The sequence below is a fragment of the Bombus flavifrons genome, chromosome 3 (assembly GCF_040668555.2).
Source record: "Bombus flavifrons isolate JBK064 chromosome 3, iyBomFlav1_principal, whole genome shotgun sequence".
Classification (NCBI taxonomy): domain Eukaryota; kingdom Metazoa; phylum Arthropoda; class Insecta; order Hymenoptera; family Apidae; genus Bombus; species Bombus flavifrons.
Genome location: NC_138444.1, coordinates 14,129,209 through 14,154,976, shown reverse-complemented (window position 1 = coordinate 14,154,976; position 25,768 = coordinate 14,129,209). Strand labels below are relative to the sequence as shown.

The 25,768-nt window shown below is 41.0% G+C and overlaps 1 protein-coding gene across 7 annotated transcripts in view; it reads left to right on the top strand.

The window, feature by feature from the left end:
* zfh2 (Zn finger homeodomain 2) overlaps positions 1-25,768 on the top strand; it is a 411,031-nt gene that overhangs the window by 377,056 nt on the left and 8,207 nt on the right. The window lies entirely within an intron of this gene.

Sequence of the window (25,768 nt, the reverse complement as noted above, 5' to 3'; positions counted from 1 at the left end):
CTATCATCGACCTACCATTACTCTGCTACGGCACAACCCCAACTTATTTAAGTTTACTCGTGCATGACATTGAATAAAATAATAAAATCTCCTTTCTATGAAAATAGACGATATTTTTTTAAATTTGAAAATATTTAGTTGAATTTTTTACTCGACGACAACGGTTAATTAGACACAGTATTTTGTTTTTTAACTTTATACATATATACGTTCACACGAGCGTTTTGTAAATTTTAAAGATTAATACAAAGGTGTTAATTAATCAAATCGACTGGAAATTTTATCGAAGAACGGATAAACGCGTCGTACACGATGAACAGGTCGCGTAAAGACGTGGCAGTTCGTATAAAAAATATGGTCATCCCGTGCGGTCCATAGACAGCCTCTCGAAGCACAGTTTTTTTTCTACCCCGTGAAATATCCTCACCCACCCCATAATTCGACTCTTCTTGGTCTGCGTGCCTATCGTTGATGGTTATTAACAACAAAAGAAAGAAGAGTGGGGATATAGACATTAGTACCACCCTTGCCCCCGCTCTTCGTGATGCTATAAATATAAAAATAACCCTCACCCCTAGGATAAATTTCTATCAGCCATGCGGGAAAATGTGGCCCCGTGGAAAATACAATTCGAAACCGACATATGGAACTTTTGTTCGATCGTCGCTACCGATGAAAGATTCTTTCGGTGAAAAGAGAATGTGTATCATCGGCAAATATTCAAATGACAATTTAAAAGAGTTCGTATTGCTTTTTAACGTGTTCTTTAACGTAGGCAATTTGATACTCTCTATGTATCTATATTTCCTTTAAAAAATGTTAAATAATCTCTATCACAAAATCTCTTCGAGTCGCTGAACTTTCAACGTATTTACGTGGAAACAAACGCCACGACTGTTTTTAGTTTCATTGCGTTGTAACTGTTGGCGATAGAAATTCCTGGTCCGATATAGTATGCCACCTAAAAATCAACGACACAGCATTGTAAAAACTTTGAAGAAAACTTAGCAAGGTACACTTCTACGGAAACGTTTACGACGGTTTTAGGATAGTCGATGGTTGACTGGTCCTTTTTTTGTACAAAGTACAAAGGGGCTGGTCGAAGGGTGAAGAAATCACCCTTTCCGCGTATGTCTATATACCAGGGGTGATAGTAAAAAATAACCAAGATATACGGCGTAGCCAGCAGTGCCTCCGGGAGCATAACTCTGCTAATGTATCCTGGCGAAACTTATTCTATGCTACGATCTCTCCCTTTAGCGAGTCTCTTCCCTTTCTCCGAACCCTCTGCAACCCCTGTACCTATTTCTCCGCTAATATAAAGAAAGGCAACAGTCTGTATTAGGATCTACATTCGCTAAAACGCGAAAGCTGCAAATTTTCTATCTCTATATTTTGGTGGACTACTTAGGAACGTTCGAACACAGATATAGAACACTTCGAAGTTCATTCAATTTCATTCAGTTTTATAAAAACTGCTATCAAAGTTACAAAATGCTATGAGAGATTGTAGGTTTTCGTTAACATAGATTATTGTAATTCTTATTATTAGTAATAATACAGAAACGCGAGAAGCGTTAACGTTGCGTTGTTTCGAAAATCTATAGTCATTTCTAACAAGTGATATCTTTATATTTAGTCAGATTGGAGGAAAATTATTTATTGGAAATGTGTTTCGTTAAAATCTTGTTTGCTTTGTTAACAATAGATTGAAATATGTAAAATGGAAGCTGTCGTACAATTACTACAGACTTTATCGATCAATGATAGATTCTTATAGTTTAAACGATTCTCACCTGATTCTAGCTTACACGCCATTTCTACAAAATAATCGAAGAGCGGAAGTAAAAATCCGGGTTCTTTATTATCACGGAGGGATAATAACGGAGGAAAGCATTATCACAGTAATTCGTACAGTTTTTAGCGTTTCGCGCGTGATACAGGATGTATGTTACACGATCACTTTCCTGAATTAAGTTGTACGTGTCATGTGCCCCTCCTTCGTACTTGAACATGCGCGTAAAGCAAATCTGCTTCAATTATTCCATCGAATAAGAAAATCTGTCTTGGCACTTACAGCCTTTTTAAGGAAACTATATAATGGACTTACTTCGTTTCTTGAAATATAAAATTCTTTTTTACTGTTAATTAACGAGTCTTTGATATATTAAAAGTAAAAATATTATAAAGTTACAGAGTATAGCACGTGTAAATAAGTTTTCTTGTATTTATATATACTTTTCTATATTTATTCGTTACATTATATCGTTATATTCGGTCGATAAATAACGTTCTGATAAACAAAAGACCGTTTCCCACAAAACTTTAGCTTTGGCACGCGCACATTTATTCGACACTTCCAACGTTCAATTAACTTGGCTGTTAATAACTCACCAAAAACTTCTACATCCTCGTTCCAAACGTAGTATCATTACTTAAACATAGCTATTAACGGTTTCCATTCGATCGTAAACAAAAGCATTCTCGGTCACTTAATCAAGTCATCAAATTAATCCACGTAATTACAGAAGACATAAAAACATCCCCGTGCCGCGTCGAAACCACAGACTAAACGTTTCCCCAGCGATTCGGGCATTAATTGCCACGATGTAACGGGTGTACGAAAAGAAAAAGGGTCTGAAGGCTGGGAGAGTGGAAGCAACCGGCTTCGAGTCATAAACGTGAGTTATGTCAGCCGTTGGATAGTTGAATCTCAGTATTCTGTGGCGCGCTTTCGGTCCGTTAATATCTTCATTACTAAATCATCCCCGCCCACGGAGCATCGTTCGCGTTTCCTCGCGCTGCCTTCAGATAGACGATCGCGTAGATGGGAATTTCTGGATTCTACCCTAACCACGGCCATTTTCATCCACGGCACATCGCCGGTTTATGCGATCGGTTATCTCCAATCCGGCAAACTACTCTACTGTTGCCGTTTCTTGCCGAATTTCCCTGGAAATCTTGATGAAACGGAAAGGTGGATTAGGTACGGAAAACGAGCAGGATTGAGAATTTCAAAGGAGAAATCGCTGTAAGTTCGAGTCTCGTAGAAATCTCGTTTCAAGTGAAAGAGACAATTTTTTATTAAAAAAAAAAAAAATTGAATTCGAATGGAATCGAGTTCCTTCGCAACTATTCTATTCTTTCCGTTCTGTTCTTTAAGAATCACAGAAAAGTCGACCGTGAAGATACGTATCCACGTAGAAAGGATCTCAGTTTTGATCGAAAGAAATGTATCAATGTCATCGTTGCGAAACGCTGTATTATTTTCATAAAATTCCTACTAACTCTATTTCTCGTGAATGTGAAATTCATAATAAGTATATTTATTCCTATAATTTTTCGTTCTTACCTGGTTAAGGATATTTCGATAAACTTCGTCTTTAATTGTATCGTACGTATGAAAAGAGTCACGAACGATTTAATACAAAGAGCGGATTTTAAGTGGCTCTCGATCGGGTGGCATCGTTTTCAGAAATCAGACGAAACGTACATACAAAGTAACGGAGCCGTCGAGTCAAAATTAACGTTCTCTCTATTTTCCCTGGGCGCTGTTGTTCCAGCTACTGTTACGAGGACGCGCTTTCTACCAGGAATTAAACCAGCGACCTTAAATTAAACCGTTCATACGAACGGGTCGTAAGGCCTGACACTCGCGATAATTCACGTCGACCCACGTTGACAGCACCGCCGTGTCGCATACAAATGGCGAAAATTCGTATGGTCGTTACCTTCGTGTAAAATGAGAAAAAAACGAAAGACAGAAAGAATCTTCCATGACCGAGCTGAACGAAGAAGAGAAATGGAGAAACGAGAGAAAAAATGTTTCCCATTCGCGCTGGATAACGCGATCCTGTTCTTCGCGTTGCAAACGAAATTAACAAATGACGAACAATACGAAGTAACGTTTACTGCTGCGAGTTTCGTGTCCGGTAAATTAATTCCTCGGTTTATTAACTCTTTTGAAATCCATGACCAATGTATGTCATAGGTGTTGTATCTATAACGCATATATCATTTTATTAATTTCATTTCGTTTATTTATTTGTTTCATCTCTTATTTTTTATTCCTTACTTGTGTCGTTTGATGCGTGTTATGTTATGTTATTCGATTAATTAAATTAATTTTAGTAATACATTAAATGTCAAGTATAATAATTTGTTTTTATTTTACAAAAACTATAAGAATCGCGATTGCCGTAACGAAGTGTCGAAAAGATTTCGAAAGTTCAGGAATAACTAATACTCAAACGTGTTAAAATTAGTTACGCGTTGCACTTAGCCAGTGGATACGTACGGACTGGTTCTGTCAGAAAAGTACATGATTATACCTTGTTACACTAATATCGGCAGTTCTCTTTCGCTTCCAGAGCCTGCTTATTTTTCTTCGAGAATGATTTGACAAGCTACATGAAAGACAGATTCATATGTACGACTTTATGCTACATTGAAGAATGTTATTAATACTCTTAAACGATAAATATATCAATGTAGAAGAAATCAGAAATGTATATATCATAATATACGGCTTATAGATATTATCGATGAATAGTAGGCTGATATTTCAGTCGCATAAATCGTACAGATAATACTCTTAAATTGGTATCACTGGGCATACAACGAGTATCCATAACGATTCAGCTTTAGATTGCTTAATTTTGTAATTTTCAATTTAATTTTATCACTAACCTCTATCACGAGGGATATCAACTACAAAATAAAATGAAATACTCCAAATTTTAGTAGTCTAACAAAAAATATCATAGTAATCTGTAACCAAACGATATTATATTTAATGACAGACCATTTAACTCGTTATATACATCGATGCAACTCGACGGTCATAGTTTTCTACGGAAATGTCATTTCTGCTCATCGAAAGATAATAATAAGTCTCGTTCGGCTGATGTGAATATTCTCAAACGATCGTCGCTCGCCAGCACGCGTGTATATTTATTCCACAGATCATTTTGTTCTGTTCAATATAAAATCGCCTATTTCAGAGTTAAGGATGACACTCGTCGTTGTAACACCGAAAAACGTCGAAGAAAGAAAGAAGTAAAGAATGACGGGGATCGTTTGAAGGCTCATTAAAAACCAAAGTACTTTGTCCGCCGCGTAAAAGGGCAGAAAGGATCGCGTTAACGACGTGCTCGACAATTAACCCCGCCGGATGGTCTCTCTTTTCCCTTCCCCTCGTTCTCGGCAACCGACCTGGGACAATTAATTAATGCTCGGCCCGGCCGTTTAATTCGGGACGCAAACGAGTTGGATCCTATGTACCAAGAGACAACAAGACAGATAGATAGATAGATAGAGAGAGAGAGAGAGAGAGAGAGAGAGCTGGATACGTCTCCCGTTGCAACCTGTTGCTCGAGAGATCAACCGGATGGGCGAGCCAGGATTGCTAGAGGAAGAGAGGGAAAGGTAGCAGAGAGGATGATGGTCGTGATCCTTTTGGGGGTGGCAGTGATGCTGCGCGAGCTGGCAATTAAGCCATCAACCCCTTAATGAATGAACTCTGTGAACGGGCATCGAGCCACCGGCAACCCCATTAGCTAACTAACCCCGAGTTATTTGCATGCCTGTCGGCGAGGGTGAGTCGCTCAGATTCACCGAGACAATTACCAGTGACTTTATGGTCAGGTGCTTAAAGGCTTAAAGCGGAGGATCCCTTAAAGAGGCGGGTTGATGGGATCGCGATAGAAGACGTTCTGTTACGAATCGGGTGGATGAGAAATGGGGTGATAACGAGGTGTTTTAATTGTAATTTATTTGCTCTTGCTTTTTCTTTTCTTTCTGGTGTGGCAGCAAATGAGAAATGAAAAGAATTTTAATATGTTTTTATTTATGACGCGTACGGTTCGTTTCTTCCTTGATCTATTTATTTATGCAGAGTCGATCGCCGCAAGAGAAGTTTCAGTTTCGATCGTATCGATGGCGTGACAAGTAGCGTTGATCATTGGTTAGTTTGATTATCAGTTAACCGAGAAACGCGTATGGTGATCGTGTTGTTTAATCAAAAATTTATCGGTCAACTTCATCATCGACATAAATAAAAATCTTCGATCTTCGACGTAAATAGAATTCTGCCGTATATACTAATCCAAGAGGAATCTTATAATATTATCTTTGTTCCCAACGAAGCTAAATTTACGGTACGGTAACACGGTGAAATTTGAAATTACAGGAAAAGGAAATCAGAGTATTTTACGGTGTGTTGTGTAAACATTTTAATACCGCGGAAAGGATGAGGCATTAAAGTTAATGGCGCAGAACCTTACGTGCACGCGAAGACGAGTTTTTTTACCCTCGCGATGGAACCCTCGAGAAAGCAGGAATTTGCTCGAGCTGTGTCCTAAGATTTTCCTCGAAGATAAACCAACCCACGTGGTCAGAGAGCTGAACTATCTCATCGTGTTTTTCACGCCCCAAGACGGGATCGTTCGTCTCGTGTCCATAAGGGGTACGCTCGCGTGTGAAATTGACCAGGACTATATACGACTATGTTAAGTGTTACTAATTAAATGCTCCTTAACCCCGACCGGAAACTGTTCGTCACTTCTGCCACCAGCGAGATAATGTCTTTTGTTGTTCGTACATACTGCGCGATAGTTTAATCTTTCGATCTTATTTCTTGTACTTATTTCTTTTCCAAGATCAATAATAAATTTAAATACGCTGCTTCGAACAATTAGAAAATCATTTTCCGCGTCATTTTTATTTTGGCTCTCGTACCTGTGCTTGTACAATATTTTTAATCGATTGACTTCAACTAATCTTACGATCAATGTATCAGATTATAGAAGTTTTCAGGTTTTATTTGATCGGTCGATACGATAACGTTGTGTTCGTAATTGCAATCCTCTAACTGTATCGAATGAACGTATTTCCAGAGAAAATACATTCATATACCTTCGTAACAGCTAACTCGAATTCTATCGAACCATTAAAATACCCCAGAATGGCAAACATACGTGTATCCACCACTGTGAATACATCGGTCCTTTGAGATTTGCATTTGAAAAACTTCAAACAATTTCTCAAACTTTCCATTCGAAACAGAATCCATAGAAAGAAGAAAAGGAAGAGCGAAAGGATGGTCGAAGCATACAGCTGGTATCGACGAAAAGACGAATCTTGGAGCGTGCATCCCGTACAATTTCGGAGGATCGCGTGTCGAGACGCACTTTGTCCTCCTAACTCCCTTATACCTTATCCAGTCCTTAGCGCGGAAACGCTAATTCGTTGATTATCCTAATGACTGTCAGAGAAGCAGCAGGAAAGAAGAAAACCACGTACCGCGGGCCCATCCGCTTGATTTATTCCGAGTAGCCCCTTTGAACTTACCGACCAACCTTTGCATATTCCGTACTTTCGCCATTTCTCAGCGTTTTCTCCTTCGTTTTTCTTCGTTATCGATACGCTTATCCGTGTAAAGTTTCTCTTTTTACGATTTGCAATGGAACGGCGATCGAGTCACGGTATCGCGAGAATCGGCGATTCACCGTCGTCGTGATTCCCCGTGGAAATCTTCATTTCTCATTATGGCATCGGAGTATCTAATAGTTAGACGCTCGTGTCTTGATCACGATAGGGCTTCTTAATCTTACCAGACAAATCTGACGTCCCAGTTTCTTACCCCCTGCCCGGCAAGCTTCGTCCCAGATTGTGTCAAACTCGAGAAATTAGCATCAATCGCCTACCCACGTTTCTATTTCCCGATCTTCTTTTCGAGCTGATGATATTTTCCGATAATTATCTACCTACGTATCCAACTATGTACATTACGTTAACGTTAATTATTAGAATACTATTAGAAACTCCTCTAGACAGTTCTTAATGCGCCGTATCAATTTACAGATCTAACAGCGATCGACTTTGCAATTATTTCACGCTGCTTACTTAAATCCATCGCTTGTCACAACCTTTTGATGAAATTTTCAAGAACCTTCGTTCGCTCTACGCCTCTGTGTTACTTGCATGTAACCACAGAACACGGTAACAAAATTTTGTACAGAAACGTCCACGGGCCTCATATACGCACACTGAAAGTCTAAAAGGAACTTTGAATTTCTCAAATAGTAAACTATTCGTTAACGAGCTGTAAAAAATGATTCCAATTGTGCCCATCGCACAAGAGCAGGAAATGAAATACGATCAAAGACAAAACAATCGGTTAAATACAATTCACGCTAGAAGCAAAATTGAAATACGTAAGAGTTGGTTGAAGAACTCTCGTTCGGAGCGTAGATGGTAAGCAGCGTGGGCACATAAATGCGAATTTAAATTATACGGGTACCGGTCGCCATCTCGATAGGGTTTCTTAATCCCCTCTGGGAAACGCTAACGCCCTACTTCCACGCGGAACCCCTACTTAATTACTCTAATCACGTGTCGGTGTCGCGTCACGAGGATCGACCAATCGGCAGACTGGTTAATGCCCGGCTACAGCGGAATCTCTTGGCGCGAACTCGAAAGAAGAAGACCCTGGTATGCACCGAACGAATCTCGCGTTTCCCGTGATAAGTACCGTCGTTCATCCAATTAACGCCTCGAAGCACTTTTATTACACCCTGTAACTGCCACTTTATTTCTTAATTTCGATGTATCGACACCGCTAATCGCGTTCGAGACAGCAGTCCAGCGAGTCTCGAAAGATCGTTTCCTTATAGAGTTCACAGAGTTATTTCATAGTGTCTTTATCGCGTTGCTACTCCATTTATCCGAACTCGTCGAATGACAAACAGTTCGTATAATCGTTGTTCATATAACAGAAGCTGGCCGATTTTCCTCGCTGAATTTTATCTCGCGTTCACGCGAATGAGATCAAGCGGCAAAAGTTCGTTCGATCGGGCATTAACTAGAACTCCGTTGCGATAAATGGAATTGCACCGTGATAAAAGCACCGCGAACTCTTCGAATAATCCGATATTTGTTCAAAGCATGGAAACGTATCGTGTCGTGGAATCGATCGTGATACGCTGAAAGAATGATACTTGTAAGAGCTGTAAGAATACGTGACAAGTTGTAAAAACGCTAGGAATACGTGGCTGAATACAGATTCCGAAAGTCTTCGCTTGCTTGCAACACGATGATTCTCAGCCTGCTAATTAAAGCTCGCGGTATCGATTACCAGCTCAACAAGTTTCACCAAGGACTTCCTTATTGGCGCATAAATTAAAACGCATCCCGTCGATCTCGTGGATGATAAACCGGCAAACGCAAAGAGGGGATACCTGGGATAATCGTTAATTGGGGATTGTTTCCTTATCCCTTCGTTCGAACCGTAAATTACAAAACCGAAGAAAGTTCGGCTTGGAATTCTTCAGCTTCTTCAGCTCGGAAGAAGTTCCCGTTTCCTGTTTAGCTTATCCTTCCTTTTCTTTTGAAGAAATACGCTTCGTTTTCCTTCCGTAAGGATAACAAGGGGGTGATGATAAATAAACGGAGGTTTCGATATTAAAATCTCTGATTCGAGTGTTTCTCTGGGCGTTTGCTGGACCATTGTTTGCGGGAGCCAGAGTCGAATCCTCCTAATTAGGAAATTCTCGTCGCGACCCCGTCTTCGCGCACGCTTTCTTCCTCCGAAGCTTTTTATTATACCCGGTATAACAAGAGACGAGGGTGCCTCGGTAATTATTATTCAAATATTTTTCTTTACCCCGGCGCGGTCGCATTAATATTTACGACGCAAACCCCGACACTCGCATCCCTCGCGAACTTGGCGTTCCCATCACTGAGGACCACCCTGTGCATTTTCTGCTTCTTTCGATTTCTAGTTAAATATATTTTCTAATTTGAAAATATCAAATTCCATCGATATTACACCTGAATATCTATGTATTTGCTTCAGTATTATTTACTGTATTGAGTAATATTTTCTTTGTATCGCATTCGTTAATATCTTTGTTATTTTGATAAAAGAAAAAAAATTACGCAAGAATAGAATTAGTGGGTTTGAGAAGGAGAACATCGTAACGACTTACTATTCTTTCCTTTTGTCTCGAAATAATTGTTTACCATTTTTCAAAATCATCCACATTTTTTAAGTAGGACGTTTATGTTGGACAAAACTCTGTCTTACGTCATCGGTCGTTTGGCTGCAGAGCTAAATTAAATTAGGACGAGCTGCTCGTACTTTGATCAATTCTCATGTCAACTCGCTCGTATTCATGCAAATCCACTCTACGATCACAATTATGTATTTTAAGTTACGATTATAGTAATCACAACGATTTAATCATCGTACCTGTCTCTCCGCAATAACTGTAAAATTACTCTACATTCTGAATTTAGGAGAAACGTCTGGAAAAAATTCGCTACACGGTTGTAATACACGTATTACCCGTGAGTTATGAAATATTCTGAACTTTTAAGTCCGGTAATTATCCACGGACGATGGAACGTAATTTGTACTCTCTCTTTTTCTTTATCGATAAAACCTATATATAAAAATTGTAAAAAATGATAGCCAGTAAGCGCATTACATCTCACGAAAGTTTAATTAAAATTGTTTACGATCATTAATTGGCGCATACGCGAGACAGTTAACGATTACAGGTTGAGACACAGGTACTCGAATTTATCAGATGAATTATACGAGAATCAGATACTAAATTAATACGAGATTGGCAGAAAGTGGAATGAACGTGAAATAAGAGTTTCCAACAACTTTCTCTAACTCGGCTTTATTTTTCTTATTGTTTTATAGCGGCACGCATGAACTTTTAAATATTACAAACTCTTGAAACACAAAATTAAAACAGCAAATCGTGGAAAATCTTTCGACTCTTACGAATCGACGTATTCAATTTCTCTAACACACGCGATAATCATTCGATATTCTGTCTCGCAGATTCCTTTCTCTCGATCGTTCGTTCCAAAAATAAAAGCATGGAATCGCATCCTTAAAAATACACGTACGAATATAAATAGGGTTTGAAAAAATAAATGTTGCGATACAAAACACAAAACTCGAAACCAAAAAATCATTGAACGTCTGAAATTTTCCGGCTTCTTTCCTTTTATGCATTCGCCAAATAAAAATACCGCGGAATCACACTCTCGACAAAGTCTACACATTGAGATAAACAAAATCTCGATGAATAAACGCTTTACCGACAAAATCGATAAAACCAAGTAAATCAATTCGCATGAAAATACCCAAGAATCGAGCGAATTGGCAAGAAACGAGTCCAGACAGCTCTATTCAATTAACTACGAAATCCCTTTACATAAATCACCCCCGTAATTTCTCGTCTGGTCCACTAATTTCATTATAAAACGATTAAACAAGTAAGAAGTAAAGGAAGCAGCGTACGAACGAGCAAGGTCGTTCGACCACGTTCGCATTAGTTCGTTACGTGCACGCTCTTGTAAGGTTTACAGTGCAAAGAAATATCGCTACTCGAAACTTTCAATAAGATAAGATAGGCTGATTTGTGTCGGGCTAATGAATTCACCTTGTAATTCTCCAAATTTGATTGTGAACAACTTGTAAACGATCTACGTTTGAGATCGGACTGTTCACCTCGTTTACAATATTATGGCGCGACGAATAGCGAGATCTATCACGTACATTAACGACTCGATGATCATAGTCTTCTATACGAGGATACACGTAACCTTAACTAATCAAAAGGAGAAAAAAGTCTGCCCGATGCTAATATTAACATTCGTCTCGTACACAATGATCGTAGTTTAATAGCGTGTGTATATTGTTCTACTTCTGCGAATTGTTTTGTTTAATTTGTTAATTTTTACACGCATAACAACCATCTCTAATTAACTCAAATAACCTTACTATAGATTTATAGATATTTAAATTTACGCTTACGATACGATTATTGTAGATTTATGGTTATAACAGAAAATATTTTGTCTTACTAGGCTCTCGTTGTTTCGTCATTATATGGAAGACCGATGTTGTCTCGTGTTGAGGTTATTCGTTGTGTAAACAGAGAAAACTCGTGGATAAATTGTAAGGCAGAAAATATATTTAAATAGAAGTGTAATTATGAGTAAGAATACAATTTGAGCTGGTCCAGATCCGCACGCTACCTGTGTTACCCAATAACTGAAAACCCCGAAGTCAACGTCGCCTGTCTACCGTTTATGGTCTGTCTTCGTCGCAGTCTTTTGTCTACGCGCTGTCGATGGCTTCAGTGCTTGAGAAAACTAAAAAGACCAGATGTACAGTTTTCTTAGAAGTGGTGACCACTTCAACATCTCGTAATATACGAGAAGTTTAAAATTATTCTGTACAAAGACGTCCAATTGAATTTTGAAACGTGCAATCTCGGCTGACGCAAACGAAACTATATGATACTTAAAAACGTGAAATTCCTGTAGGTGGATGTAATTCGATGTCCAGAGACTGTTCGAGCGTAGACTGTTCAACGAGGAATATAAATAAGCGGAGACTTGTTCCAAACCGAAAAGGGGTTGGGAAAAAGGGAGGAAAGTTGGAATCCGAGCGTGTCTGATCTGCGTAACAAGCCGCGCATGGCCGTCAGTCGAGGATCCACGTTCCACCCTCCGATGGTTAGGAATCGCGCACCCTCTTCTGGGCTTCCTAACGATGTGCTAACAAAATACGAGCCGCGGATAAAGAGCTGTTTCGAGGAGGAACGTAAGCAGATTGACGAGGAGACGACGTTACGTACGTCGGGAATAAGAATGGGAAAAAAAGAACAGAAGGGAAAAGGAAACGAGGAAGACAAATATAAGAGGTTGCAGAGGGTTACGTCTAAGAAACAGACGATGGAAATGATTTCTTCTTTCCCTTCACGAACGGGCTCTACCTTCCACCCCTTAATTATCCGGCTGACAATTATTTTTAACGACTCCGCGATATCCTAACGAGACCTAATCCGCCGACGTGGCGTCTCTTCCCAAAGAAACAACGAAATGGAATGGTAAGCTGAATGTCGAAGGTTGTCCCCTTATCGTGTTTCCTTTTAATCGCTTGGACAATTTTTTTTTTTTTTTTTTTTGTAGTGTAGTCTCGTGACGTTTCTTATCGAAATTACGATCACTCTGTCTTTGGCAATATTATCGGGAATTTATTCAAAGAAATTCGGATAATAGCGACTTAGCAGATAGAAGAGGATAGGCTGGAGTTTATATACATAGATTTATCTCTTGCACCGCTTGTAATTAATTTCTTCGCTTATTTTTCCATAGTTTCAGTTCGTAGAAGAAAAATGAAATTCTTCGACTCTCGACTTTCTTGTATTTCTTGCGTTACTATGTTGTAATATATCGATCCTTATAACGAAAGAGGATAGACGCGATGAACGCAAAATGTCAACGGCAAGTGAATTAAAATGGAAACCTTCGGGGTGAACGTGCACGTGGAAGCATACGAACACAGTTTGGTTAAATCATAAGGTTAAATCATTTCTATTGTCTCATCAGGCAATTACTTCTTTATATTACCACTCGTGTGACTGTTACGATGAAAATTACTGCGTTCTTATATTTAACATAATATACGAATGATGGTCGAAACGATTTTATATACGTATGTCCAAAATTGAAGAGTATCGAAGGTCGGTCGTTGTTTGGTTTAAAATATCGAATAGTTTGGTGGACGAAGTTATAAAGAGAAGGAAAATTCCTCTCGGTATTCCCACGTTACAATCGGCACGAACAATCGACACAATTGCACAAAACAATCCCGGTCGCCGCAAAGTGGCGAAGCATGACCATCATCGTGATCACGTGAGGGAGTCCACTCCTATTTTCGATCGCTATTACAGCACGATAATTACAGTACGATAGGCGACTTCCCACGTCCGGCACGCCTCGCTCATTAAGTCGTCGCTTAATGATACCTGCAATCGGCTGCGGTCTATACCCGTTATGGTTATGGCAACGCGCGTCATGATCGTCGTACCATGTATTAGTTAATCCCGTTTATTTCGTTACCTGCTACGCTCACAAATAAATCTGCCCTTATACCTACGTCGAATATTACGAAACGACACGATACAATGTTCTCGATTACTTTTCGCGATTATACAATGATTAATCTAAGTTGACTAAGGAGAAGAAGTTAATTCGTCGTCCTATCGGCCAATATTTGTAACATCGTAATTTATTCGAAATATTCTATATGTATTTAAAATATTTTCTCGACATTACATCGTTACGATGTCCCATGATCTTCCGATGTTACGTTAATTCAACGATTCGTTGAAATAAGTTACGTCGATACGTCGCTATCGAAAGATCTTTTATTCCCACGTTCTCCAGAACACGCGAATTAATAAGTTTCTCAACTTGTCGTATTACGATATGTCGATTTTTAAGCGCACGAAACGTTTGCGTTTATGAAACGAGCCGGTTAACGGATCAAAAGTCAAGCTTTTCAGAATTAATCTGCGAAAGAGAGTTTACGTACGGGTTGATCGAGAGGTTTCAATCTCGGACGTCGCTGTTTCTTGAGCTGGGGTGCTGTGAGAACCCTGTGATTCGCGTGTCGACCAGTTAAGAATCATTAAGGCAAATCTTCGAAGGGGTATTGCTTGCCATCGTGTCAGGGTCAGGCTGGCCTATATGCGCGTACCTACTCGTTGAGACAAATATTGGATTGTTACCGGATACATTGTTGATCTAAACCCATTTACGACCGCGTCACAACCACCATTCCCAACGGGACCAATCTCGCTAACAGGGCCGGATCGTTTAACGAACTTACTTTGCATTCTACTCTTCGCTTTTCACGAGGACGGCCAAGATGCGCGACGCGAACCAAAGAAACCAAAATGAGGATGTACGAACAAACGCGTAATAAACGCAGGAGGAAGAAAGCGAGAAAACGACCGCTAGAAGTTTATAAAATTTCTATGAGAAATTACTAACTGGTCATTTCTTACAGTTACGATCCTAAACTAACCCGAAGAAAGTGTCTACCGTAAAAGAGAATTTAAGGGATATCACGGAATTTTTACAAGAAACTTTCTCTCTTTCCGATCGACACTGATACAATTACGATCTTCGGACATACCCCAGACGAAGAGACGAGAAAATAATTATGGCAAACTCGAGTCTCCATAGCCTCCGAGGAACAAAACCAACGTCGAGAATAAACTAAGAAAAGCTCACCTAAAAGATACACCTTTGCTCTGGTTGTTACGAATCTCCATCTCCGTCACTGTCTACGTCGTTTGTCGTTTCGAGTCGTCGATTCTCGTAACGCTACGATATACCGTAAAGCTAAATCCGTAGTCCGTTTAAAACTACGAAACACCGCTTCACAATCCCAACAACGTCCAAACACGTCCATCCACTTGTACAATACCGACCTGCCAATCTCCTAAAAAGAAAACTGCGAAGACGAAATTGTAAAGGCGACGCAAGGTGGGCATAAACTTTAACGAGTCGAAGGCTGGAGCCGTGGTCCGCCCCTGACTTTGGCGGGTCCGCGTGTACCCTTCACGTCGGATCCGCAGCGTTGCTCTGCATTTAAATAATTAAAGATCCGACGGGACGGATGGATGCACGGACTCGTCGGTATTAATGGGATAATCGAGCGTTCAACGTCGAACGAGAAGTGGTCGGAGGAGCGGCGAGGGGAAGGCAGCAAACGGGGGGGTGGGTGGGGAGAAAAAGGTTGGTGGTTGGTGACGATGCCTCGGTGGTGGTGGACGGGTGATAATGATTTTATAGTCAGCTGAACTGGCCGGGGGAGGAGGGTGAGAGAGACAATTGACTCGATAATACGGGTCTTCCTGCCTGGCACCCGTTGATACCGACGGCGAATCAAGTGCGAACAACCGACCAGGAGAGAAGAGAAAGAGAAGAAACGAGGGACAAGGATAAATGTTCCGTTCGCTAATGACCCTGGTGCCTCTTTAGGGACTGCTTCTCGACTTAGGCTACCGGTCGAAGACCTCTCCTCTGCCTCTTCGTCACAGCACGGGGAATCAGGTACCTGACAGGGAACTCCACCTCCTGGCTTCTGCCGCGTCCTCCCGTTTTGCAGACTCAATACATACCAGCGGCCACCGGCTTTCGGTGGATCGCGCTCACGATCCTCGCGCGTCCAGAACTTCGAGAAACCTAAGCGGTGGATAGCGTGAAGCGTAATCGTAGGCTGTCTTTTGGCCTTTTAGCAAGACCTTGGCGAGTCCTTTAGTGCGTCTCGCTAACGTTTCGCAACGAAGATCGTGCACCGGAACAACGCGATAAATCGTGCTTTGTTGTTCCCATTTCGTATCTTTCTGTGGTAATTGTTAGGTAAAAGGGAAGACTTTGACATGACGTACGAGTGGAAGAAAGAACAAGCTCCTAGATTTAAAATTACTACGACGCTTTTAAAAATAGTCGATTAATTTATAAAATTTTGAAAATATCAAGCATCCAACTGATGTATTTTTCAATTATTCAAGGGGAGGAACTGTGTGTTTAATTCGATGATCTAACAGAAAGACAATTTCGTTTAGACTGGATTGATCGCAAACATATCTCGAGTAATTCAAAGGTTGTCTCCCAATAAAAGAGACGATGTTTCCCTCTGTGCTCTTTAATTCTTACGCGGGATGTTACTAAATACGAGTCAGATATTTGTAAAGTGATACAAGCCATTGAGAACATACGATTATATCGAAACATAATTCGTTTCGTCCGTGTGTTTGGATCATTGCAATCGTCATCGCGACCCGATCTGTAAATCACCCGGTCACCAAAGAATTCAGCAGATATCGATCAGCAGTTAACCAAAAAGATGGATAACGAGTGACACAAGTGTACAGGTGGTTGGCGTTGATATCTTCAAGCTTCACGACGAATAAGCGTGTACTTTTGCCGGCAGTTTTTTTATAACGGTCCTATTCAACGAGCCGTAATTCAGCGATAAAGCGTCGAGTCATCGATACGAAGAATTAATATCGTGTCACGTAAAACATTTAACAAATGGACGCTTGAGTTTCTTTCTCTGCTCGTAAAGAGCGTTTGCTTGATCTCGACTTTTCCACCGAGTTTGACGTTCATACACAGGTGTCGAAAAAAGACACCTGCCCAATAAGATGGTTCGCGACGTTTCCTCGATATGCGTGTCATGTCCGAGATTCAATTTTCTTTCCCCTCGACATTTTCAAAAAATCATCGTTTCTTGTATAAAACAAATTAAATACGTTATGTGTGTTCGTAATCGTATATTTTTCGAACGCCTTGTATTACTTTCGAATCTTTGAGCTACCTTTTTGCCTCGTTTTACGCGAAACATCGCTTCGACACGAAGTTTCTACGAAATTGCACGTTACGTTGTATGTTTTCACTCGCAAACAACGATCGTTACCAAAGTTTGAAAAAGATCACGTTTCTCGAACTTTCTCTCTTCATCCATGGTATTTGGTTAGAGTCAGAAAACCCGCAAATAACGCTATATATACACCCACTCTAATTTCATAAAAAACTAAACAATCGAACGAACAAAGCGAAGTAACGAAATATAGCAGACACAAGGCAACCGTACGATTCAGCACAAAGAGACGGTAGAAATAAAAGGAAATTCGAATCGGCCGGTTATCGAGCGATATTTATCGATCTCGTTACGAAAACGGCCACCTCGAAACGAACGAAGCAAGAGAGAAAAAATAAAGAATCGATTTCACGATTAATACGGTGGTACAAATAATTTTGTTGGGCCACCACGGAGCGACGAAAACGATCGAAGAACGTTCGCGAGGAAAGGAGACGGCGAACGAAGGATAAAAGCAGAGAAGCGAAAGGGATCTGGTCCCGTAGGTTCACGTGCGCGCGGCGAACGCAAAAATAGCTCCGAGACACGTCAATAATTAATTAGCAGAATTTATCGATACGCCACCGCCGTTATCTTGTCCGATACGCGTACGAAACGATTTTGTGACCGTGCAGGGAGATAAGCCGTCGTCAATTCACTCGGCTGCCTCGTTCCCGTAGAAATTACGACTTCCTCGTGATCCTCGACATCCAACATTTCCAAAGGGAGGCGCAGAATACCCCTACAACGAAACCTCCTGGCCTGTATCGAACGTCAAATGGGTGGGCAGGTGACTCTCCGATGGTCCAACCCAAATTTGGTCCCTCGAATATGAATGTCGCCCATTCACCGTTATAAATAACTATTCCACCGTTTATTTCGTACACAGGCAACCTCGTACACTTGCACGTATAGCTGGATGGGAGCTGCTTTTGGTCATTTAATTATTCGACTTTTCGTAAAACTCTGTTAACGCGTATAATTAGACGGGCTGTTGTAAATTTTATTGGATTCCTCGGATATCGGGATACACGTTTCGGAGATTGCATTTAATTGCATTTAACGAGACCTTATCGGTCGTTGATATTGTAGAATAATAAATGGAAGTTTCGAATACGAGCTTGCAGTGTTGTATCTTTTACGAGCACAAAGTTGAAGTGGAATTACAAATAGCGGGAATTTTATAGGGCTCGGGCGAATTATTCGAATGTTAAACTAAGTTGGAGAAATATATGCATTAATCGTTGGATAACCATTTCAATAAATTTTCCCTGAGAAGCTGCGGTGTACGACTGCAAACAACAAATTTTATAATGACCCGCCCCATATATATATTTTGATTCAAAGTCTCTCTTGTAGCGCGAAAGGTCCTTCTGTTTGTTCAAACGAGAGTAAAATTCGAATACAAAAACTCGTACATGGATAAACCGATACTCTATCGATTAGCTTGATATCGTAAACTAATTATTATATTAAAATTTCGTAAGGTATTTCGTAATACGAAGATCGCGCGTTACCACAAATCTATCACGCAATGATATTTTACAAAGCTACAACGATACGTCCGATCAACGATCTCCGATACCAACGATCGACAAAAAATCAAGCAAGAAACACTTCCACGGAGCAAAATACAATTTGCTCTTCCATCCATACAGTGAACCGTGTCTTCCCTGCGAACAACTTCGTAAAGAGCCACAGCCTTCGGATTCGAGAACGAAAGCACACAGATTGCACGGTTGGTACGAGGCGCGACAACTTTTTCTATATAAAACACCGTGGTCCCATCGGGCACCATCTCAATCGGAACCGAAGCGTCTTCTAACGAAGACCCGTTCGCCGATCCGGCAAAGATATACTCTTTGGAAGAAACGGGACGGACAACATCGTGGAAAGAGCCATTGATCCTGGTGTTCGGGACACGGTTTCACCCATGTCCGAGCAGCGGTTCGAAGGCTCGGGACATCGGTCCCTTGACGTCTCAAGCGGGAGGGTCTCGCGTCGGCCGAGATAACGAAATTAGCCCGGCCGCTAATTTATTTCCTAATTCTCGCGCGAGCGGAGGTGTGAAACAGCCGTTCTGAACCGTGGTATCCACGATAACGGGCCTCGATGTGGAATAAAAAGAGGAAGAAAAGGTCCCTCTCTGTTTCGGTTGGACGGTGAATTAAAAAGGGACGGAGACACCACGAATGGGAATCGACCGAGAAGAAGAAAGAGAGAGATAGCGAGGAAGGTTATAAAGAGAGGCGAAGAGGAGATAATGCGAGGGAAGGAATGCACGCCCACGTTCACAACGTGTTTTCCTATGTCGGTGTGTACGGTCACACCGCGCGAGAACACGCTGGTAGACGTACGTGGAATGCACCGTTGTTGCATACTTCGCGTAGCAAGCTTATGAACGCGCGAATGCATCGATCCCCAACCGTGGCATTGACTTCCCGAGCGCTGAAAGATGGTCGGATCGGTCGGGTGATCGACTGCGCCCAGGATCGCCGCGAGATTAATGCCCTTACACGAGAACCTTCCTTTCGACCAATTGTATAAATGGTATTGGTTCGGTGCGTTGATATTGTCGAGTCAATCTTCGGCTATGGAGATTCGATAGGCATGCTGATCTTTTGGACGATCCTGATCGCCCAACGAATTCTTCGTTCGACAGCATGTCGAGGACTAAATTTGTTAATTACGATATCGGCATTCGATGTATTCGAAATGAAATTTCGCGAGCGAGACGAAGTTCGATTTGCTAGACAGCTGGGAGAAGAGATTCGTAATTTGTTGTAGATCTCTGGTTTGTCATATCGATTGTAAAAGGTGGGTAAACAAACGAGGGTAAAGAAACGCGAGGATGGTGGAAATTGAAGTTATTAATTACGATTTATTATTGGATAAATCGTATGGTTTCTGTAGAAAATTTTGGTAATTGAGCTTCAATAAAGAGTTGCGAGGAAAGTAGATCAACGCGGTATTTAAGGAAACTGGTAATATCGTCTCTCGATTAACGAAGACAGAAATTGAGTTGTTCTTTAATATACCAAAAACGTTGGTCGATCGAATCTCAACTTTAAAATGAAACGCAAAGATAATTGCTAAAGAAGATTTAGATAGACGAGCACAAGAAAGAGAATTGCATCGTGAAAGAAATTAATTAAGGTAGAAATACATAAACGACGACAACGAAGAAGCTTGTGTTTTCGTTTTGCTAGAGGTTCTATAGTGTCGAAGACTTCTGGCCTGACGGTAATTCTTTGCGTCAATTATCCACAAACGCTTCGTAGCTATCGAAACGAACATGTCACGAATGGAAGCGAAGGGAAAAAAGTAAACTTATATCGAGAGTTAATATTGAAAGAAAGCATATCGAGGCTGCTACGTTCCGCAGCAGCAATTACCTCATTCGCTGTCGTAATTGGAAGACAGACTGTTAGGCCGTAATTTTCTTTTCAAGAAATGCTCGAGCAATTAGTGTAAATAGATACAAAATTGCTCGTCTCCCTGGTAACTATATATAAATTCGTATAACCAGTGTCCCTTCTTTCTCCTTCATTATCATTAATACATTCGATGTGAAGTAAAAATAGATTCAGGGCAAGCTGGTATCACGAGCAAAATATTACAAAATTCGTATGAATGCGCTACACCAACGTCTCGTATCTTATTTCCTTGGCATGAAAAATTATTAACGCTCTATATTACAACATGATATTACCCATATAAAAAGATAAAAGAGATATCTTTCATAGGAAGATCAAATATACCAGATGGTATTTTCCATACGTATAAATTAAATAAACCGTAAAAGGATAAACGACGAATTAGCATAGTTTTAATGAACGAATTTAAATTAAGTTCCATTCCCTTTGAGACTAGTCGCATTTACAAATGTAAATATCTTGGTGCGAAAAAATTAATCTCTTCTATTGAGGATTCCTCCTCTTCCAGTCATTAAAATACTCATTAGAATAACGAGAAAATTAAGAAAGAATTTCAAAGGAAAAGAATGAAATACAGTCCCTTGTTGCAAAGTTCTTTGTTGCAATTCTCGTTGTAATAACTGAAAGCTTGTAAAGAATTTCGCAGCAATAGAATTAAGCACAGTCGAGGAATGCATTGTAAAATACAATTTAAAATCGGTAGAGGAATCGTTCGACTGTCCTGGATGGGACGCAGTACGCGCGGCTTAGCAAACCAGCTTCAATTTGACAAACTTGCGCGTTGTCGTTACGCTGTTCCAGAACATCCATTAAAATTCCTGGAGGCGCTAACTAACGACATTCCCGATTATTCTGTTCGACGCCCTTCGAATGCGGTTTTATAGCTGTCAGGATATACAGACATATACCTACTTACCAGCGGAACCCACGGTATTGCGTCTGACACGGAAACTCGCTCGTAAATTCCCGCCGAACAAATTTCCAGCATGTGTCGCGGCTATCTTAGGTCCAGTGGTCCTCAACCGACAACGAATCGTTATCTAACTCCGCTAAAAAATTGAATCGATCGACTACTCGAAGATACGTCAAAAAGTTATTTCAAATTTAAATTTAGAATAATTATTTGCTTGCAAATTTGCAACTGAAATGAGGTTTAATTCGTTTTACGAATCGGTATTTCCTATAGCAAAACGCATCAGAAGCATTTATCGATCTATAAATTGAAAAATAGAGAAAAGCGACGATATCGCGAATATTTTTTTGAAAATTATCTCGAAATTTATAACCGTGCATCCTATCTGTTGTAACAAACAAACCTAGTGGAAAATTGGATGCTAATCAAACATCCAGGCAGAAATTTACAAAAAATGGAGTCGATCGGTTACTCGAACGTAAGAGTCTCGTAGAAGCCAAATTGGCCAAATCCGCTATTTATAAAGTTATCAATTCCACGTTATCTAGGTGTGTATATATACAATATATAATTAGTAGGAAATATCTGAAAAGAGAAATCTTATATTTTCATTTGTCGCGAGAAGAAAGCATCGATAATCGTAAATTCGAGGGAAACTTTGGAAAAATGATGTTTCTAATTGTCATCGTCGTATGAATTTTAATTTACAAAGTTGATCGGCGCGACGTCTGAACGGTTCGTATATCGAAGGAAGATTGAGAGCCGCTGTCGAGCTGGGAGCGGCCGGCAATCAGAATCTCGTACGTAGTCACACATTTAAACAAAAACACACATCGAGGTGGTACCGAAGCACTACTATCTCAATCCGTACGCAAATGAGCTTCTCCTGCCCTCTAAGGAGACGAAGCGAGAGCGATGCGCGTGTAAAAGTTGCCCAGACCCGAGCGTGTGTCGGCTCGTACGTGTTTCACGCGCGTGAGTTTCTCTTGTTCGATTCACGTACCGTGATGATCGGCCGCGTGTATGTACACATGCGTGGACGAGTAGGAGGATCGCGGGAGGGCAGAGGGAGAGAGCAAATCACAGCCACTCAAAGAAATAACCAGTGCTCATTAAGAGTAATAACCCCTCCGTTCTCTCGGTCGAGCCGATTGTTTCAAGGGTGTCACACGGATCGGGACAGCTGCGCGATCTACTGCGCGTCATTCGACGCTCTTCCTTATTATATTAGCTCGTTCGGGGTTGTAACGGGGTCCTCCAATGGCCTTGGTGCCGAAACAGATCTCACGAACCTCGCGATATTCTCGAGCTCCGTCTTTACTCGAGCAACAGCCAAGAACTTCTCGTCGCTTGTTCTCCATACATGTTGCAAATATCAACTCGTATATGCGTTTTGTCCACGCTGAAGAAAGTAATCGGGAACTTGACGATGAAACAAAGACGAGGAACTTCTCGTAGCTTGTGGTTGACGCATGTTCCAAACGAATATCAACTTACACAAACATTTCGTCCGCGTAATTAGTGGAATATTCGCGTTAGATTTGAAAACGATATTCGTTGTTAGCAACAAGTATACGCGGGAGGAACGTATACTGCTGTCGCCGTGTGTTGCCGATCTTTAGCGCTACGAACGGAAACAAACAACGAACTGCAGGTTCGACTTGTAAAGTAAAGAAATTAGTTACTTCTGAAAGGGATTATGAACGCGTGGACGTCGTTCGGCTTGCGTTATCATCGATGAGGAAATGGTTTCGGCGAAGATCGTTTCGAGAGGAAGCGTTTTAAGTCGCGTTAGCCGTCGCGAGATTGAAATCCCCGGTGGAGGCGCGACTGCTTGCGTTCCACGAAATTGTTACGCTTAATTCACGGAGTCGAGGACGATCGTCGACATCTGGACGGTTCCGGTCATCGTACGATCAACCGATTACATACTTGCAGGCTGCTACTTCGTTTCGCTATTAAATTCCGGTTCTTTGGAAATTACGCGTAAATTTCTTTTCTATTTCTAAGCAAATTTCTATTTTAATCCCATTCCTTTGGTTTCTCTAGAATATCTAATTCGCCCGCGATCTAACAGGCAACTTATAACCGAATGCTTCTGGCTGTTGCCTAAATTAGAAACGAAGGAGTTCGAACAAATACAAATAGATCATCCTCCACGACGATGGGCGAATTCTCTGGATTCTTACAAAATTCCTCAACGCCATCTCTCGCAGAACTATAGTTCTGCGGTGAATGTCGCTGCGCTAATCCCGCCATTTATCCGTAACACATTTCTCCCGTCTTTACTGCACGAGCAACTCCTTCCAAGAAAGGTCCCTTCGACATTCAAGGACATAAAAACGCGGATTATTTGGCCTCGCGATCGACGCGAACCATAATCCACGCGGCCGCGAATTACCGACGGTCAAGAAAACGAAGCTGAAGGAAGAGAGGAAGGAGAGGAAGAAGAAGAAGAAGAAGAAGAAGAAGAAGAAGAAGAAGAAGAAGACGGTGAAAGCGTTAACCAAACAGGGCTAAATCCACACTTCGCATCGGCAGAGGTTCTCATTAGGGTTTCAGGTTAAAAGAAGCGAATGTTCGAGGCACGGCAAGTATGGTCTTCGACTCTAATAACTATCAATTCCACGTTGACGCGGAACAGACGGACCAAAGCGAGAGGGACAGAGACGATATCCTGCCTGATATTCCGCTCTCTCGTCCAGGTTTGCTCGCGCCCCACCAAGCCTGATAATTACAGGCGAACGTCCAGCGAATGAGCAGGGGTATCATTAACACTTCCTGCCTCGTAACGACTCCTCGTCCGATACACGATACGCGATATACCCATGCGCGTCACTGCGTAAACCTGTCAACCCGCCTAATCGACGCGCAACAACGCATCCTCACCGACCACGAGATCCAAGATCGCTCCAAGATCGCTCGAGGATCGTTCGAACATCTCACCGGGATCGCTCGATCGAATCTTGTCTGAAATACATTGCCGTGTCGCGCTATATTTCGTTGTAAATTGGTTCAACGAAGGCGTTCGTGCATTCTTACAGGCTATAGCTTTATTTGAATTAGTTGAGCTTGTAATTCAACCTCGAATTTTATGTGGAATAACTACGACTCGTACAATACGGGCCGCTATTAGTTTACGATACAGTAACGAAAGAATAAGTAAAAATATTTGATATTTCAGGTCTAAGAAGAAAAAAATATCAGAAAGTGATTCAAATATCCCTGTTATACGAGGTATTACGTATAAAAATTAACAGAATAAGCAAGAAAATAAGTTTCAGAAGCGAAGTAACGCTTACAGAATATCACGAAATATTAACGTTATCGCTGGATGAGTAGAAATTCTACGCCTGTAAAAGACGTCGAATTGTTAACGCGTAATTGCTAAGGCATCGTGCGGAACCAAATCTCGTTAATTAGGAAGCAAATTGCTCGTGATCTGTCGCATAAGCCTTACCTTACCCATGATTCTTCGTTAAAAATAAAATCCTGCGATAAAAAACGGTACGCTGGTTGCTTGATTCGGATCAAACAACGACGATGGTTGTCTAATTGAAATTATCCGTGGATAGACGATGCCACGGTTAGGCAAGCCGGTGTAGAGCGTAAGGAATGACATTGAGCTCCTTTCTGGAGGCGGCCGCAGGAATTATCCCGTCAATGCGCGTCGCCCCGCGGCCAGGCTAATAACTACCAATTTACCTGTCTCGTAGAAGCAAAAACAGGTTCCATATAAATTCTCTGCTGGTTACATCGTTGACGTTATTATGACAACTAAGTCGGCACAAATCAATTATAACCTTATCCGCGTTTGGAAATCATTTGAAAGAAGAACCGCTTCGGTAGTTAGGAATCTCGGTACAATAGATTGCAAAATGATAGTCAGACACCAGTTACGTTCGTTGTTACGATCAAGCGAAGCTGCCCATTTTGGTTGAAGTCCATAGTATTGGATTTATGAAATATCGAACGTTAGTCGCGTGTTCTAAGTAACGAAAGATCGCGAGACTGTTAGAAGACCAAGTCGACTATTTCGGCTTCTAATTTCTTTCTAATTCTAAGAAAAGATCCTGATAAATCACGTTTCCGCGTTTCTCATACAACTTTAAGGTAGTTTTGTAAAAATTTAAAAACGAAACAGATTAAGAAACCGATTTTCTAACG